Below are 13,037 nucleotides of genomic sequence, written 5' to 3'. Positions count from 1 at the left end.
TGTGACTTGAAATTAACATGAAGAAGACAGAGAGGCAGCTGGGAGTAGGCAGTACCCATGCACCCCTGAACACTGTCTTGCGATTTTCACCCAATTCTGAAATGAGTCGGGAGGAAAGGAGGTGATTTTCCTATCGAAGGCCATTCTGGGAATTCAGCCACCCCGCGTCTCCCAGGTGAGTGTTTCAGGCCTGTGAGGCACTCATATAAATCTCGCCTGATCAAGCACTGAGTGAGCAAGTGTGCTTGAATACAAGAGGCGTGCTCCTCTGGCTCAGGCGCAAGAGATGGCAGGCCTTTCAGTGCTTCTGGTCTGGAAGTCTACGGTGCAAGGGCCCAGGTCCTGCGGAGGCATACAACTACCAGAAAGGGTCTGCTTTTCTCATCAGCGCCACAGATCAGCTTGCTAGCATAGGGCTTCTTGACTACCTCTTACCTTGCTAGAGGCAAAAAAAAACCCCTTGGCACAAAACATCAATTGCTATGGCACGCTTAGAAGGAGAGTCTCCAAGTGGCCCTGCTTTTTCACAAAGACACTTCAGAAGATGTTTGAAAGGCTTTTGCAGCAGCAGGCTCGTTGGTCTAGGGGTATGATTCTCGCTTTGGGTGTGAGAGGTCCCGGGTTCAAATCCCGGACGAGCCCGTTCCTTCATAGGTTCGATCTGTTTTTAAACAGGAGATTTTCTGCTTTCCACTCTTGTAAGATGCTATGGTGGAATGCATTGCATGCTTTCTACTGGTGTCGAGGCAGTTCGGCATGATGAAGGAGTGCGGGATTTCTTTCTAACTGCTTTTTTGTGTTGGAGCAGCACTTCTCGTTGGAACATGAAATGCACAGTGCTTCTCCAAAGTAATTGCAGGGCTGGTTTTGAAATCACCTCTTGGAATGAAAGTGATCCCAGTTCCTTTCTTCCAAAGGAAGAGATACTGTCAGAAAGGCTCAGCTTTGAGCGTCATGAATATTGTCCCTTAGTCCTTGCATTCCAGTCCAAAGCATAGCCACATAAAGAAAGCAGGTGTGTCTGTTTCCAGTGCAGTGGTTCCAGTCCAATGCATAGCCACATGAAGCAAGTAAGCAGGCATGTCTGTTTCTATAGTGTAGTGGTTATCACGTTCGCCTTACACGCGAAAGGTCCCTGGTTCGAGGCCAGGCAGAAACAGCAAGTTGCTGTGCTTTATCACATTATTTGCATTTACCACCTCACCTGACAGGTAAATTGAAATTAAAGAGGCTGTGTCTATCCCTCACCATCGTGAGGTACTACGCTCCAAGGGCATCGGTCTCAACTCACCAAGAGAAGACGATACACCTTACGGCAGTCAGTTGCTCCCTTTTTGACCTTTCCATTGAAGCCTGGGCCTACTGTGGTCAAGCCAGCCAAGGAAGGAAGGTATGAGAGCGAAAATGGCTTTCCTACCTTCACCAAGAACATACACCTTGAGCAAAGAAAGGGCCAGACTTACAAGGCCCTATCGCCACCGGCACATCATCTTTAGTGACGCCCCGGTGGCACTATGTACTGTGCCGTATTTACAAGACGCCGTTCAACCACGTTTTGTGGCTTAACACCACCTTGTAAATACGTCCCCTTCACACGCAGCCCATTCCCTGGAAGGGGCGTGCAATGGGCGTTGCTCTGGGTGGGCCACTGCAACACCATAGCATTTTGATGCTGCTCCAGTTTTACGAGTTTTTGTAAATCTGTGGCAGCGCCAAAAACCAAGCGCCATACAATGGGTGTCGTTATAGTGGAGAAACGAGCAGAAATGTTTTAATTTCTCCTCATTTTTGTTCTTTCTATGTGTGCTGCACGAACATATCGCCACTGAAGATTTCTGTTGTGCAGGAAGGTGTGCCTTCCTGAACAAAAACAATTTCCCCCTCCACGCAGCCATCCTTGTACCATGGCGCAAGGATGGCTGCGTTGGTGCTCGGCAGCTAATTTAGAGCTGGCGCAGAGGGAAGCACAGGGGTGCGCTGTATTCTACTAAATACGGCGCTTCCCTGCATTTTGAAAATGACTGAGTGCGAGGCTGCCAAATTTGGCAGAGCGTCTCACTCAGTCATCCTCTTGTAATTATGGGCCAAAAGGTCTAAAGGATAGAGGCGTTTTATGTCATGTTCGATGACGACCATGGAAATGACTCTAGTCATATTGCAGAAGAGAGAACCATGTGCATTTTCTTGCCTTGCGATGTATTCGCCCACTCTCTGCCCTCAACCCTAGGAGCAGGGTCTGAGCAGTGGTGCTTCTGTGCCCTCGCTCGTTGGTGTCCGGGTCCAAATCCCCAACACACCCTTTTTAGCAGAAAACACACAAATTTTACTCAAAATACACAAAGCTTGAAGATTCCTCATTCCACTCAAAGCATTGTTGTGCAAAATATTTTTAGCCTCAGGAGAAAAAAAGGATCACCATGCCTTGGCTTCCTTCCTGCTTGCTTTCAGTGTGCTCTGTGTGATGCTTTCACAGGCTCTGGTTTCAGGCATTTAGGCATCAGATATTTGTCTCTACCCGCAGCTGTGACTTTTCAGTACATCTGAGTGTACGCTTGCTGGCTGACAACGCTGCAATTTTCACACTTACTCCTCGCTTTGCGAGCAACTGCTGATCAAGTATAGAGGCAATCGGGCAAACATATGAGGGGAATTTTGCTCCTTCAGTCAAGCCCTCATGCTTGTTTCTGTAGTGTAGTGGTTATCACGTTCGCCTAACACGCGAAAGGTCCCCGGTTCGAGACCGGGCAGAAATAATGGGCAGTGTCGCTTTTGTGTTTGCTCCCTAAAAGCTTAGTCTCACTCAGGGAGGGCCTTTAAAAACTTGTGACCTGTGTAAAACTTGTATTACTATTGCAGGCCGGTAAAAAGTTATCTGCATCTTTGCGTAGTCGTGCATGTGCCTGGTTTCTTATTCTGTTTTTTACTTTTTTTTTTCTTGGCCATGTTATATTGTGGGGCCTTTAAACCTGTCACCTTGATAGGAACATTGCAAGCGGCAGCATCGACAAGTGCAGACTGAGGAGTCAGACCTAAACACAGACTCAGCTGTCAGGATGGCCGAGTGGTCTAAGGCGGCAGCCTCAAGAGAGCTTGATCTTCAGTTAAGCTAAGCATCCTGGTTTGCTCATGTAGTTGTGGGTTCAAATCGCACTTCTGATAGGTCTATTTTCTGCCCTTAAATCTTCCTCTGCTTGCACAGCCAGCTCCCCACAACACTATCTTTGCAAGCTGCTGTAGCATATGAAAAGAAATCCACCAACCCTCCGGCTGGGCCCTCAATCAGCATTCCATGTATTTCTGGAAGGGGCATCTCAGTCACGCCTTCTGTTAGAGCTGCACCTTATCACTGTAACTACCATGCTGGTTTCTACTTAAGCAGTTGATTCCATCGTTTGAAGTGAGGCTCTCCTGCCACTTTTGGGCAGAGAAGGCAATGCCCCTGCAACAACAACAGGCAGACAAGCTCAACCTGGGTTTCCTGGTTAGGTGGGCGGAGCAGAATGGCAATGGTCCCTCCATGTGACTTGAAATTAACATGAAGAAGACAGAGAGGCAGCTGGGAGGAGGCAGTACCCATGCACCCCTGAACACTGTCTTGCGATTTTCACCCAATTCTGAAATGAGTCGGGAGGAAAGGAGGTGATTTTCCTATCGAAGGCCATTCTGGGAATTCAGCCACCCCGCGTCTCCCAGGTGAGTGTTTCAGGCCTGTGAGGCACTCATATAAATCTCGCCTGATCGAGCACTGAGCGAGCAAGTGTGCTTGAATACAAGAGGCATGCTCCTCTGGCTCAGGCACAAGAGATGGCAGGCCCTTCAGTGCTTCTGGTCTGGAAGTCTACGGTGCAAGGGCCCAGGTCCTGCGGAGGCGTACAACTACCAGAAAGGGTCTGCTTTTCTCATCAGCGCCACAGTTCAGCTTGCTATCATAGGGCTTCATGACTACCTCTTGCCTTGCTAGAGGCAAAAAAAAAACCCTTGGCACAAAACATCAATTGCTATGGCACGCTTAGAAGGAGAGTCTCCAAGTGGCCCTGCTTTTTCACAAAGACACTTCAGAAGATGTTTGAAAGGCTTTTGCAGCAGCAGGCTCGTTGGTCTAGGGGTATGATTCTCGCTTTGGGTGTGAGAGGTCCCGGGTTCAAATCCCGGACGAGCCCGTGCCTTCATAGATTCGATCTGTTTTTAAACAGGAGTATTTCTGCTTTCCACTCTTGTAAGATGCCATGGTGGAATGCATTGCATGCTTTCTACTGGTGTCGAGGCAGTTCGGCATGATGAAGGAGTGCGGGATTTCTTTCTAACTGCTTTTTTGTGTTGGAGCAGCACTTCTCGTTGGAACATGAAATGCACAGTGCTTCTCCAAAGTAATTGCAGGGCTGGTTTTGAAATCACCTCTTGGAATGAAAGTGATCCCAGTTCCTTTCTTCCAAAGGAAGAGATCCTGTCAGAAAGGCTCAGCTTTGAGCGTCATGAATATTGTCCCTTAGTCCTTGCATTCCAGTCCAAAGCATAGCCACATAAAGAAAGCAGGTGTGTCTGTTTCCAGTGCAGTGGTTCCAGTCCAATGCATAGCCACATGAAGCAAGTAAGCAGGCATGTCTGTTTCTATAGTGTAGTGGTTATCACGTTCGCCTTACACGCGAAAGGTCCCTGGTTCGAGGGCAGGCAGAAACAGCAAGTTGCTGTGCTTTATCACATTATTTGCATTTACCACCTCACCTGACAGGTAAATTGAAATTAAAGAGGCTGTGTCTATCCCTCACCATCGTGAGGTACTACGCTCCAAGGGCATCGGTCTCAACTCACCAAGAGAAGACGATACACCTTACGGCAGTCAGTTGCTCCCTTTTTGACCTTTCCATTGAAGCCTGGGCCTACTGTGGTCAAGCCAGCCAAGGAAGGAAGGTATGAGAGCGAAAATGGCTTTCCTACCTTCACCAAGAACATACACCTTGAGCAAAGAAAGGGCCAGACTTACAAGGCCCTATCGCCACCGGCACATCATCTTTAGTGACGCCCCGGTGGCACTATGTACTGTGCCGTATTTACAAGACGCCGTTCAACCACATTTTGTGGCTTAACACCACCTTGTAAATACAGCCCCTTCACACGCAGCCCTTTCCCTGGAAGGGGCGTGCAATGGGCGTTGCTCTGGGTGGGCCACTGCAACACCATAGCATTTTGATGCTGCTCCAGTTTTATGAGTTTTTGTAAATCTGTGGCAGCGCCAAAAACCAAGCGCCATACAATGGGTGTCGTTATAGTGGAGAAACGAGCAGAAATGTTTTCATTTCTCCTCATTTTTGCTCTTTCTATGTGTGCTGCACGAACATATCGCCACTGAAGATTTCTGTTGTGCAGGAAGGTGTGCCTTCCTGAACAAAAACAATTTCCCCCTCCACGCAGCCATCCTTGTACCATGGCGCAAGGATGGCTGCGTTGGTGCTCGGCAGCTAATTTAGAGCTGGCGCAGAGGGAAGCACAGGGGTGCGCTGTATTCTACTAAATACGGCGCTTCCCTGCATTTTGAAAATGACTGAGTGCGAGGCTGCCAAATTTGGCAGAGCGTCTCACTCAGTCATCCTCTTGTAATTATGGGCCAAAAGGTCTAAAGGATAGAGGCGTTTTATGTCATGTTCGATGACGACCATGGAAATGACTCTAGTCATATTGCAGAAGAGAGAACCATGTGCATTTTCTTGCCTTGCGATGTATTCGCCCACTCTCTGCCCTCAACCCTAGGAGCAGGGTCTGAGCAGTGGTGCTTCTGTGCCCTCGCTCGTTGGTGTCCGGGTCCAAATCCCCAACACACCCTTTTTAGCAGAAAACACACAAATTTTACTCAAAATACACAAAGCTTGAAGATTCCTCATTCCACTCAAAGCATTGTTGTGCAAAATATTTTTAGCCTCAGGAGAAAAAAAGGATCACCATGCCTTGGCTTCCTTCCTGCTTGCTTTCAGTGTGCTCTGTGTGATGCTTTCACAGGCTCTGGTTTCAGGCATTTAGGCATCAGATATTTGTCTCTACCCGCAGCTGTGACTTTTCAGTACATCTGAGTGTACGCTTGCTGGCTGACAACGCTGCAATTTTCACACTTACTCCTCGCTTTGCGAGCAACTGCTGATCAAGTATAGAGGCAATCGGGCAAACATATGAGGGGAATTTTGCTCCTTCAGTCAAGCCCTCATGCTTGTTTCTGTAGTGTAGTGGTTATCACGTTCGCCTAACACGCGAAAGGTCCCCGGTTCGAGACCGGGCAGAAACAATGGGCAGTGTCTGCTTTTGTGTTTGCTCCCTAAAAGCTTAGTCTCACTCAGGGATGGCCTTTAAAAACTTGTGACCTGTGTAAAACTTGTATTACTATTGCAGGCCGGTAAAAAGTTATCTGCATCTTTGCGTAGTCGTGCATGTGCCTGGTTTCTTATTCTGTTTTTTACTTTTTTTTTTCTTGGCCATGTTATATTGTGGGGCCTTTAAACCTGTCACCTTGATAGGAACATTGCAAGCGGCAGCATCGACAAGTGCAGACTGAGGAGTCAGACCTAAACACAGACTCAGCTGTCAGGATGGCCGAGTGGTCTAAGGCGGCAGCCTCAAGAGAGCTTGATCTTCAGTTAAGCTAAGCATCCTGGTTTGCTCATGTAGTTGTGGGTTCAAATCGCACTTCTGATAGGTCTATTTTCTGCCCTTAAATCTTCCTCTGCTTGCACAGCCAGCTCCCCACAACACTATCTTTGCAAGCTGCTGTAGCATATGAAAAGAAATCCACCAACCCTCCGGCTGGGCCCTCAATCAGCATTCCATGTATTTCTGGAAGGGGCATCTCAGTCACGCCTTCTGTTAGAGCTGCACCTTATCACTGTAACTACCATGCTGGTTTCTACTTAAGCAGTTGATTCCATCGTTTGAAGTGAGGCTCTCCTGCCACTTTTGGGCAGAGAAGGCACTGCCCCTGCAACAACAACAGGCAGACAAGCTCAACCTGGGTTTCCTGGTTAGGTGGGCGGAGCAGAATGGCAATGGTCCCTCCTTGTGACTTGAAATTAACATGAAGAAGACAGAGAGGCAGCTGGGAGTAGGCAGTACCCATGCACCCCTGAACACTGTCTTGCGATTTTCACCCAATTCTGAAATGAGTCGGGAGGAAAGGAGGTGATTTTCCTATCGAAGGCCATTCTGGGAATTCAGCCACCCCGCGTCTCCCAGGTGAGTGTTTCAGGCCTGTGAGGCACTCATATAAATCTCGCCTGATCGAGCACTGAGCGAGCAAGTGTGCTTGAATACAAGAGGCGTGCTCCTCTGGCTCAGGCGCAAGAGATGGCAGGCCCTTCAGTGCTTCTGGTCTGGAAGTCTACGGTGCAAGGGCCCAGGTCCTGCGGAGGCGTACAACTACCAGAAAGGGTCTGCTTTTCTCATCAGCGCCACAGTTCAGCTTGCTAGCATAGGGCTTCTTGACTACCTCTTGCCTTGCTAGAGGCAAAAAAAAAACCCTTGGCACAAAACATCAATTGTTATGGCACGCTTAGAAGGAGAGTCTCCAAGTGGCCCTGCTTTTTCACAAAGACACTTCAGAAGATGTTTGAAAGGCTTTTGCAGCAGCAGGCTCGTTGGTCTAGGGGTATGATTCTCGCTTTGGGTGTGAGAGGTCCCGGGTTCAAATCCCGGACGAGCCCGTGCCTTCATAGGTTCGATCTGTTTTTAAACAGGAGTATTTCTGCTTTCCACTCTTGTAAGATGCCATGGTGGAATGCATTGCATGCTTTCTACTGGTGTCGAGGCAGTTCGGCATGATGAAGGAGTGCGGGATTTCTTTCTAACTGCTTTTTTGTGTTGGAGCAGCACTTCTCGTTGGAACATGAAATGCACAGTGCTTCTCCAAAGTAATTGCAGGGCTGGTTTTGAAATCACCTCTTGGAATGAAAGTGATCCCAGTTCCTTTCTTCCAAAGGAAGAGATCCTGTCAGAAAGGCTCAGCTTTGAGCGTCATGAATATTGTCCCTTAGTCCTTGCATTCCAGTCCAAAGCATAGCCACATAAAGAAAGCAGGTGTGTCTGTTTCCAGTGCAGTGGTTCCAGTCCAATGCATAGCCACATGAAGCAAGTAAGCAGGCATGTCTGTTTCTATAGTGTAGTGGTTATCACGTTCGCCTTACACGCGAAAGGTCCCTGGTTCGAGGCCAGGCAGAAACAGCAAGTTGCTGTGCTTTATTACATTATTTGCATTTACCACCTCACCTGACAGGTAAATTGAAATTAAAGAGGCTGTGTCTATCCCTCACCATCGTGAGGTACTACGCTCCAAGGGCATCGGTCTCAACTCACCAAGAGAAGACGATACACCTTACGGCAGTCAGTTGCTCCCTTTTTGACCTTTCCATTGAAGCCTGGGCCTACTGTGGTCAAGCCAGCCAAGGAAGGAAGGTATGAGAGCGAAAATGGCTTTCCTACCTTCACCAAGAACATACACCTTGAGCAAAGAAAGGGCCAGACTTACAAGGCCCTATCGCCACCGGCACATCATCTTTAGTGACGCCCCGGTGGCACTATGTACTGTGCCGTATTTACAAGACGCCGTTCAACCACGGTTTGTGGCTTAACACCACCTTGTAAATACGGCCCCTTCACACGCAGCCCTTTCCCTGGAAGGGGCGTGCAATGGGCGTTGCTCTGGGTGGGCCACTGCAACACCATAGCATTTTGATGCTGCTCCAGTTTTACGAGTTTTTGTAAATCTGTGGCAGCGCCAAAAACCAAGCGCCATACAATGGGTGTCGTTATAGTGGAGAAACGAGCAGAAATGTTTTCATTTCTCCTCATTTTTGCTCTTTCTATGTGTGCTGCACGAACATATCGCCACTGAAGATTTCTGTTGTGCAGGAAGGTGTGCCTTCCTGAACAAAAACAATTTCCCCCTCCACGCAGCCATCCTTGTACCATGGCGCAAGGATGGCTGCGTTGGTGCTCGGCAGCTAATTTAGAGCTGGCGCAGAGGGAAGCACAGGGGTGCGCTGTATTCTACTAAATACGGCGCTTCCCTGCATTTTGAAAATGACTGAGTGCGAGGCTGCCAAATTTGGCAGAGCGTCTCACTCAGTCATCCTCTTGTAATTATGGGCCAAAAGGTCTAAAGGATAGAGGCGTTTTATGTCATGTTCGATGACGACCATGGAAATGACTCTAGTCATATTGCAGAAGAGAGAACCATGTGCATTTTCTTGCCTTGCGATGTATTCGCCCACTCTCTGCCCTCAACCCTAGGAGCAGGGTCTGAGCAGTGGTGCTTCTGTGCCCTCGCTCGTTGGTGTCCGGGTCCAAATCCCCAACACACCCTTTTTAGCAGAAAACACACAAATTTTACTCAAAATACACAAAGCTTGAAGATTCCTCATTCCACTCAAAGCATTGTTGTGCAAAATATTTTTAGCCTCAGGAGAAAAAAAGGATCACCATGCCTTGGCTTCCTTCCTGCTTGCTTTCAGTGTGCTCTGTGTGATGCTTTCACAGGCTCTGGTTTCAGGCATTTAGGCATCAGATATTTGTCTCTACCCGCAGCTGTGACTTTTCAGTACATCTGAGTGTACGCTTGCTGGCTGACAACGCTGCAATTTTCACACTTACTCCTCGCTTTGCGAGCAACTGCTGATCAAGTATAGAGGCAATCGGGCAAACATATGAGGGGAATTTTGCTCCTTCAGTCAAGCCCTCATGCTTGTTTCTGTAGTGTAGTGGTTATCAGGTTCGCCTAACACGCGAAAGGTCCCCGGTTCGAGACCGGGCAGAAACAATGGGCAGTGTCTGCTTTTGTGTTTGCTCCCTAAAAGCTTAGTCTCACTCAGGGATGGCCTTTAAAAACTTGTGACCTGTGTAAAACTTGTATTACTATTGCAGGCCGGTAAAAAGTTATCTGCATCTTTGCGTAGTCGTGCATGTGCCTGGTTTCTTATTCTGTTTTTTACTTTTTTTTTTCTTGGCCATGTTATATTGTGGGGCCTTTAAACCTGTCACCTTGATAGGAACATTGCAAGCGGCAGCATCGACAAGTGCAGACTGAGGAGTCAGACCTAAACACAGACTCAGCTGTCAGGATGGCCGAGTGGTCTAAGGCGGCAGCCTCAAGAGAGCTTGATCTTCAGTTAAGCTAAGCATCCTGGTTTGCTCATGTAGTTGTGGGTTCAAATCGCACTTCTGATAGGTCTATTTTCTGCCCTTAAATCTTCCTCTGCTTGCACAGCCAGCTCCCCACAACACTATCTTTGCAAGCTGCTGTAGCATATGAAAAGAAATCCACCAACCCTCCGGCTGGGCCCTCAATCAGCATTCCATGTATTTCTGGAAGGGGCATCTCAGTCACGCCTTCTGTTAGAGCTGCACCTTATCACTGTAACTACCATGCTGGTTTCTACTTAAGCAGTTGATTCCATCGTTTGAAGTGAGGCTCTCCTGCCACTTTTGGGCAGAGAAGGCACTGCCCCTGCAACAACAACAGGCAGACAAGCTCAACCTGGGTTTCCTGGTTAGGTGGGCGGAGCAGAATGGCAATGGTCCCTCCTTGTGACTTGAAATTAACATGAAGAAGACAGAGAGGCAGCTGGGAGTAGGCAGTACCCATGCACCCCTGAACACTGTCTTGCGATTTTCACCCAATTCTGAAATGAGTCGGGAGGAAAGGAGGTGATTTTCCTATCGAAGGCCATTCTGGGAATTCAGCCACCCCGCGTCTCCCAGGTGAGTGTTTCAGGCCTGTGAGGCACTCATATAAATCTCGCCTGATCGAGCACTGAGCGAGCAAGTGTGCTTGAATACAAGAGGCGTGCTCCTCTGGCTCAGGCGCAAGAGATGGCAGGCCCTTCAGTGCTTCTGGTCTGGAAGTCTACGGTGCAAGGGCCCAGGTCCTGCGGAGGCGTACAACTACCAGAAAGGGTCTGCTTTTCTCATCAGCGCCACAGTTCAGCTTGCTAGCATAGGGCTTCTTGACTACCTCTTGCCTTGCTAGAGGCAAAAAAAAAACCCTTGGCACAAAACATCAATTGTTATGGCACGCTTAGAAGGAGAGTCTCCAAGTGGCCCTGCTTTTTCACAAAGACACTTCAGAAGATGTTTGAAAGGCTTTTGCAGCAGCAGGCTCGTTGGTCTAGGGGTATGATTCTCGCTTTGGGTGTGAGAGGTCCCGGGTTCAAATCCCGGACGAGCCCGTGCCTTCATAGGTTCGATCTGTTTTTAAACAGGAGTATTTCTGCTTTCCACTCTTGTAAGATGCCATGGTGGAATGCATTGCATGCTTTCTACTGGTGTCGAGGCAGTTCGGCATGATGAAGGAGTGCGGGATTTCTTTCTAACTGCTTTTTTGTGTTGGAGCAGCACTTCTCGTTGGAACATGAAATGCACAGTGCTTCTCCAAAGTAATTGCAGGGCTGGTTTTGAAATCACCTCTTGGAATGAAAGTGATCCCAGTTCCTTTCTTCCAAAGGAAGAGATCCTGTCAGAAAGGCTCAGCTTTGAGCGTCATGAATATTGTCCCTTAGTCTTTGCATTCCAGTCCAAAGCATAGCCACATAAAGAAAGCAGGTGTGTCTGTTTCCAGTGCAGTGGTTCCAGTCCAATGCATAGCCACATGAAGCAAGTAAGCAGGCATGTCTGTTTCTATAGTGTAGTGGTTATCACGTTCGCCTTACACGCGAAAGGTCCCTGGTTCGAGGCCAGGCAGAAACAGCAAGTTGCTGTGCTTTATCACATTATTTGCATTTACCACCTCACCTGACAGGTAAATTGAAATTAAAGAGGCTGTGTCTATCCCTCACCATCGTGAGGTACTACGCTCCAAGGGCATCGGTCTCAACTCACCAAGAGAAGACGATACACCTTACGGCAGTCAGTTGCTCCCTTTTTGACCTTTCCATTGAAGCCTGGGCCTACTGTGGTCAAGCCAGCCAAGGAAGGAAGGTATGAGAGCGAAAATGGCTTTCCTACCTTCACCAAGAACATACACCTTGAGCAAAGAAAGGGCCAGACTTACAAGGCCCTATCGCCACCGGCACATCATCTTTAGTGACGCCCCGGTGGCACTATGTACTGTGCCGTATTTACAAGACGCCGTTCAACCACGTTTTGTGGCTTAACACCACCTTGTAACTACGTCCCCTTCACACGCAGCCCTTTCCCTGGAAGGGGCGTGCAATGGGCGTTGCTCTGGGTGGGCCACTGCAACACCATAGCATTTTGATGCTGCTCCAGTTTTACGAGTTTTTGTAAATCTGTGGCAGCGCCAAAAACCAAGCGCCATACAATGGGTGTCGTTATAGTGGAGAAACGAGCAGAAATGTTTTCATTTCTCCTCATTTTTGCTCTTTCTATGTGTGCTGCACGAACATATCGCCACTGAAGATTTCTGTTGTGCAGGAAGGTGTGCCTTCCTGAACAAAAACAATTTCCCCCTCCACGCAGCCATCCTTGTACCATGGCGCAAGGATGGCTGCGTTGGTGCTCGGCAGCTAATTTAGAGCTGGCGCAGAGGGAAGCACAGGGGTGCGCTGTATTCGACTAAATACGGCGCTTCCCTGCATTTTGAAAATGACTGAGTGCGAGGCTGCCAAATTTGGCAGAGCGTCTCACTCAGTCATCCTCTTGTAATTATGGGCCAAAAGGTCTAAAGGATAGAGGCGTTTTATGTCATGTTCGATGACGACCATGGAAATGACTCTAGTCATATTGCAGAAGAGAGAACCATGTGCATTTTCTTGCCTTGCGATGTATTCGCCCACTCTCTGCCCTCAACCCTAGGAGCAGGGTCTGAGCAGTGGTGCTTCTGTGCCCTCGCTCGTTGGTGTCCGGGTCCAAATCCCCAACACACCCTTTTTAGCAGAAAACACACAAATTTTACTCAAAATACACAAAGCTTGAAGATTCCTCATTCCACTCAAAGCATTGTTGTGCAAAATATTTTTAGCCTCAGGAGAAAAAAAGGATCACCATGCCTTGGCTTCCTTCCTGCTTGCTGTCAGTGTGCTCTGTGTGATGCTTTCACAGGCTCTGGT

The 13,037-nt window shown here is 48.4% G+C and overlaps 10 non-coding genes across 10 annotated transcripts; all 10 read left to right on the top strand.

Annotated features, from left to right (window-relative positions):
• The first annotated feature begins 570 nt into the window (after positions 1-570).
• TRNAP-UGG (transfer RNA proline (anticodon UGG)) lies at positions 571-642 on the top strand. The gene has a single exon. It is a non-coding gene; the product is annotated as a tRNA-Pro (tRNA).
• A 444-nt stretch (positions 643-1,086) lies between these two features.
• Positions 1,087-1,159, top strand: TRNAV-UAC (transfer RNA valine (anticodon UAC)). The gene has a single exon. It is a non-coding gene; the product is annotated as a tRNA-Val (tRNA).
• A 1,521-nt stretch (positions 1,160-2,680) lies between these two features.
• On the top strand, positions 2,681-2,753 carry TRNAV-AAC (transfer RNA valine (anticodon AAC)). The gene has a single exon. It is a non-coding gene; the product is annotated as a tRNA-Val (tRNA).
• A 1,335-nt stretch (positions 2,754-4,088) lies between these two features.
• On the top strand, positions 4,089-4,160 carry TRNAP-UGG (transfer RNA proline (anticodon UGG)). Its single transcript has one exon. It is a non-coding gene; the product is annotated as a tRNA-Pro (tRNA).
• Positions 4,161-6,198: 2,038 nt separating this feature from the next.
• On the top strand, positions 6,199-6,271 carry TRNAV-AAC (transfer RNA valine (anticodon AAC)). Its single transcript has one exon. It is a non-coding gene; the product is annotated as a tRNA-Val (tRNA).
• A 1,336-nt stretch (positions 6,272-7,607) lies between these two features.
• On the top strand, positions 7,608-7,679 carry TRNAP-UGG (transfer RNA proline (anticodon UGG)). The gene has a single exon. It is a non-coding gene; the product is annotated as a tRNA-Pro (tRNA).
• Positions 7,680-8,123: 444 nt separating this feature from the next.
• Positions 8,124-8,196, top strand: TRNAV-UAC (transfer RNA valine (anticodon UAC)). Its single transcript has one exon. It is a non-coding gene; the product is annotated as a tRNA-Val (tRNA).
• Positions 8,197-9,717: 1,521 nt separating this feature from the next.
• TRNAV-AAC (transfer RNA valine (anticodon AAC)) lies at positions 9,718-9,790 on the top strand. The gene has a single exon. It is a non-coding gene; the product is annotated as a tRNA-Val (tRNA).
• Positions 9,791-11,126: 1,336 nt separating this feature from the next.
• TRNAP-UGG (transfer RNA proline (anticodon UGG)) lies at positions 11,127-11,198 on the top strand. The gene has a single exon. It is a non-coding gene; the product is annotated as a tRNA-Pro (tRNA).
• Positions 11,199-11,642: 444 nt separating this feature from the next.
• Positions 11,643-11,715, top strand: TRNAV-UAC (transfer RNA valine (anticodon UAC)). Its single transcript has one exon. It is a non-coding gene; the product is annotated as a tRNA-Val (tRNA).
• The last annotated feature ends 1,322 nt before the right edge of the window (positions 11,716-13,037 follow it).

Source organism: Pleurodeles waltl, chromosome 10, assembly GCF_031143425.1.
Source record: "Pleurodeles waltl isolate 20211129_DDA chromosome 10, aPleWal1.hap1.20221129, whole genome shotgun sequence".
Taxonomy (NCBI): Eukaryota; Metazoa; Chordata; class Amphibia; order Caudata; family Salamandridae; genus Pleurodeles; species Pleurodeles waltl.
This window is presented reverse-complemented; position numbering and strand designations above follow the sequence as displayed.